The sequence below is a fragment of the Crocodylus porosus genome, unplaced genomic scaffold, assembly GCF_001723895.1.
Source record: "Crocodylus porosus isolate Cpor-Errol unplaced genomic scaffold, CroPor_comp1, whole genome shotgun sequence".
In the NCBI taxonomy this organism is placed as follows: domain Eukaryota; kingdom Metazoa; phylum Chordata; order Crocodylia; family Crocodylidae; genus Crocodylus; species Crocodylus porosus.
Window position 1 is genome coordinate 16,303,509 of NW_017728911.1, and position 4,602 is coordinate 16,308,110.

Genomic DNA, 4,602 nt, shown 5'->3' on the forward strand with positions numbered 1-4,602 from the left:
CGAAGACTCCAAGATCCTTTTCTGCCTCTGCACTGACGAGAAGGGAGTTCCCCAGCCTGTAGGTATGGTGCTGGTTCTTCCTCCCTGGGAGCATCACCTTGCACTTTTCAGTGTTGAAACCCATCCTGTACTTATCCGCCCACCCCTGTAACCTGTCTAGGTCCAATTGCAGCCTATTCCTCCCTTCCAGCATGCTCACTTCCCCCCACATCTTAGTGTCGTCTGTGAATTTGAACAGGATGCTTTTTACCCTCTCATCCAAGTCACTGATGAAGATGTTGAACGGTGCAGGCCTGAGCATAGTGCTTTCCAAGTGGCTATCACAGTATAAGAGGATACCAGAGAACATTCATATTATCATTTGAAGTTTTGATTCAACAAGGTAATCAGACATGCAATTCACCTCACTTCAAGCATGTGAATAGTTTTGAGACTACTCTTACATAAGAAGCCTGTGGAATTACTCATATGTTTTAAATGAGACATGTGCTTAAGCTCCTTGCTAAAAGGGCCAGAATCACCTATGGGAATAAACAGCTGCTATGCTAAAAAAAATAATATCTAATGTATAGCACAAGTTGTTCCCTGAAGTGAAATCAGATCTCTATCCACTGTATGTCTCAACTTCTCACTCTCTCTCAATATACACTCAAACACCCACACCCAAAATTACCACATACATAATTTTGATCTGTTAAAAGCCTCATCTGAAAACTCTAGTCAGGTTTACAACAAGGAAAGGAGTATCAGTGTATCTGAAAAGGAAAATGAATTTTAAAATTACAATGTTGTGTTTAAGAGTCAATGACTTTGGCTGCAAACACATGTTCAAATGTTCTGGGAGAATTCTCCTGGGTTTGTTTTCCTGGTAGAAAAACTTACCCCAAGACCTGTAAACAGATGTTCAGGTGCAGGGCTGCTGCACAGCAGGGGGTCCCTGGGAACACAGCTCAGCCTGTTCTGCAGGCTCCCCAGTCTTCCCAGCAACAGATGACAATAGGCAAAGGGAAGCCCTCATTGGCTGACCAAAACTACCTCACAGGCTGCGTCTCCCTGCAGCACAATGAGTGGGCTGTGAATAGGCTTCCTGCTTGGCTGGAGCAGTAGAGTCCAGCCTGAGTGACACACTGTCTCCCTGGACTGGCAGGGACAAAGCACACTGGAGGAGTGTGCTCCAGCTTCTCTCAGAAAGTACAAATAAAGAAGTTTGCTCTTCCAGGAGAAACTCTCCCGGGCGCTACTTAACCCTGTTGTTCTCCAGCTAATTTTTCTCCTGGAATAGCCATTTGTGCTCTGGGAGAAAAAACCTGAATACCTGTAAATGCTTTGTCACTACTGGGAGAGCAGCACCTCCCCCACAGAAACTGAGTGTCTATCCGTGGCCAGGCTGAGTATAGAAGCTCTGTGGTTCCTGGTTATTCTTCCAGTTTTGCTTAGTGCTCTAATTGGAAATATGCTGTTTATGAAGAGTGTTATGATTTTGGAGCTGGAATTTTTTGAAAAAAGCACCATGTCATCACACTCACAGCCTCAGGCAAGGTAAAGAGTGAGAGAGATTTTCTTATAAATCCAGCTACTCTTTGGGCACAATGAGGCAAGGAGGAAACAATTCCTTCTAATGGCAAAGAAATTCTAAGCGGTGAAAGCGGTAACAGCTTAAAGACTGTTCTTGTCAGAGAGAGATGTTTGCTGAGATGAATTAGGGCAACAGAGGATTATTGTTTACTTAAGCCTTTGATTGAGATCTCAGACTCTCATTGGGTCTGTAGCAATGCAAGCAAGAGACGAAAGACTCAAACACATCCTCAGAAAAAAAGATCTTGGAGAATGAAAATGAAAACAACCTTGCCCTGAAATTTAGCTTTGGATATTTATAACTCCCGGTCGGGAAGTGAGGGGGAGGTCTTTCCATGTTCAGTCTCTTGCTTTGAGAAAAGTTGCAAGGATATTGCTGTGGCTTTTAATTGCTCAGTAAAAATCACAGGTTGTTTGAAAATTACAGATCAGAGTGTAACTGTCCTTTAGATGAGGAATACTGCTTAAAGCTTTCATTTCAAAGCCTCCTGCAACATAGCTCCCGTAATCAGGATTAGATCTTTGAATATAGGCAAACCCCTCAATTATCTGATCCTAACATAATGTTCCTATAGCATATGCAATCCTGTGGAAATTACATAACAATATTTTTTTTAAGTGACCAGGCATTTAGAGGACTTTCATTTAAGGGTCACATGCACACACTTTATACCAATGTAAATTGTTTGTGAAGATAGGTTTCCAGAAATTAGAACATATTAAACCTTTGTTAAACAACCAAGTCACTGAAAGGGTTAATGAGCAGGCAGGCTGGGAAAGTAATAAAAAGTATCAGGGAATCTGGAAATAAATGTTGGTAGACTTCACAAACTATGAAGTGTAAGCTTTGTGTTTGTGTGTTGGCCCACAAGATTGCATCTTTCTGATAAATGCTAGGGATTACCCAAACTTCACCTGTACTTGCAGATTTTCAGTGAGTATGTGTGAGTACGCCCAGCCATTTATCAGCCACAACATACTGAAGTCACAAGTCCCCATCCTCATTAAGAGACTATGAGCCAATCGAAAAACAACTCTCTTCTTCCCTAGGGCATCTGAACATATGGTGCAGGAGCAAGATGGTTAATTTTGAAAAAGTCAGCTCTAAAGAGGAGGCCCAGCAGTTAGACAAAACATGAGTAACATAACTTTAGATATTTAGAGATCTAGTATTAGTGCCAGACTACGTTGTTGTTTTGATAACAGTATCTGTGAGCTACAACTTCAGAAGTGTAAACATGCTGCTCAAGTTTCCTATCAGATTGACAGATTGGGGTAGCAAGTAACTGTATTAAAACCTATAATCTAATAATATGAACAGAAGAAAGACTATCTCAAGATGGAAACTTCTCAAACCTTCACAAAACCACCCACAACTGAATATAAAGTGACAGCTCACTTAGTGTAACACAATATAGGCCATTACATCATGAGAACACCCATTACTGTCTGAAAGCACAGTACCTAACAACTATGAAGAAAACTGCTGATTAACCATTTGTAGACCTTACATATTACATTTTTAACATTACAACTGCTTCCAAATTCAATTATATGCATGTTCTATATTTTGTTCTGCCATTCAGCTGTTTAAGGGCCTGGGCATATGGACATGTTACCTCAAAATAATTTAGCTTAGTTCTCAACAAAAGAAGAATATGCCATCTTTCATTTTTTGGGGAGGATGTGAGGGTAAGGGCAAGTCTACATGTTCATTAATGTGCTGTAATCGCAGCACATTAAGTTTAGTACCTGTCATGACAGGTACTAACTTAATGTGCCATAATCAGCACCACACCACATTAGCACAGATAAAAAAAAATTTGTGTTGCTACTACACATTAGACTAAATCTTCTGTGCAATAGCACAGGCTTTGCCTGCTACGCTAATATGTAGTAGAATTAGTCTTCTGCCATTAAGCGTCTCTTGTAGACGCACACACTGAAAAGCACATAACACCCCACTGCCTTTATTTTGTGCTAACTCGTTCATGTGCCCAGAAACCCCAGGGAGAATATGAAAGGCCTGGAAATTACTAGTTAGTGGTTTGCCATCATTCACATGTCATCATGGGACTTTAAGGGCAGAGGCAGGTAACTACCAGGTGCCTGATGAGTGTAGCCATTTTGGGAACCCTAGGTATATAAAGGCTGCAGTTTGCTGCTGCCAGCCCAGGCAGAAACATTGCCTGGATGAGCAGCATGGAACATCCAGAGGTGAGAGCAGGAGGCTCTTGGTCCTGGACATGATGTACAACTGCATTCTGCCAGGGAAGGGTGGCCTGGTGGGGTTCCTAGTGGTATGGGAGCCCCCAGGAAATGCCAGGCCAGTTACCTGCTGGAGGAAAGGCAGGTTGGGGTACCTTAACCCTTGCCCCCACCATCTGGTGGGTACTTCTGAGAGCTAGGGGAGTAGTGGGGCCCAGGTATGCCCACGTGTAGGCACATCAGGGCTTAGTATTAACTTACAAATATGAACTTTTTCCTGGGTTTGGACCTTTGATAGGAGCACATTTGCTTTTCTTTGCTTTAGGTTGGAACTCATCGGGAGGAAGGTGTCAGCCTCAACAGCAATCATTCAGTCCTGCCCAGTACAGTGTCTGCTCAGAGCACAGAGCTGAATCATAAAACACAAGAAAGCTATAGAGGTAACTATCCTGTAGAACTCAGTGGCAAAGTAGGATTTTTTTTTGTACTCAGAGGTCATCAAGGCTGTAGAACTAAATCAGTATGCAAAAGAACAAGTAGATGATTTAGGCAACAGTGTGACATAGGATTTTGTTTCTGTTACTTTAGATTGTTAATTACTACATCTGCCAACTCCTTTATATTCCTTGAAGAATTCTAAGGGTATTCTTACTTCTTACTTCTTTCTATCCAAATTCCACACACGAGCTCGCATCATAGCTACCACTCTGTCAACTAAATTGAATTGGCCAGAACTTCTTTTCCAGTATTTGAGTGCCATTGGAAAATCAGCTAGGGTTACTGTCGAGTGGCCTTTTCACAGATGCGAACTGCGTAACT

General features: G+C 42.0%; 1 long non-coding RNA gene across 1 annotated transcript in view; it reads left to right on the forward strand.

Annotated features, from left to right (window-relative positions):
• LOC109309260 overlaps positions 1-4,205 on the forward strand; it is a 7,707-nt gene extending 3,502 nt beyond the window's left edge. The window contains exon 3 of the long non-coding RNA XR_002100862.1: positions 4,109-4,205. This is a non-coding gene — a long non-coding RNA (uncharacterized LOC109309260). The remainder of the gene's footprint in view (positions 1-4,108) is intronic.
• Positions 4,206-4,602: the final 397 nt, after the last annotated feature.